We start from the raw sequence: 292 nt of genomic DNA, 5'->3' as shown, positions 1-292 counted from the left end.
GACCTGCCTCCGGGTCAGCCCCTACCTCTGGGTCAGGACCTGCCTCTGGATCAGGACCTACCTACGGGTCAGGACCTGCTTCTGGGTCAGGACCTACCTATGAGACAGGACCTGCCTCTGGGTCAGGACCTGCCTCCTGGTCAGGACCTGCCTCCTGGTCAGGACCTTCCTCCGAGTCCTCATGCCTAACGGTGTTTCCAGAATTTTTTCTCAGCAACGGAGAGACACGTTGTCAGAAGAGGTTCGAAGAAGAAGGAGAGCAGGTGGAGGGGGGCGGACTGTGGGGGGCGGA

Source organism: Poecilia latipinna, unplaced genomic scaffold (assembly GCF_001443285.1).
Source record: "Poecilia latipinna isolate Pla-1442-1.1 unplaced genomic scaffold, P_latipinna-1.0 Scaffold1222, whole genome shotgun sequence".
In the NCBI taxonomy this organism is placed as follows: Eukaryota; Metazoa; Chordata; class Actinopteri; order Cyprinodontiformes; family Poeciliidae; genus Poecilia; species Poecilia latipinna.
This window is presented reverse-complemented; position numbering follows the sequence as displayed.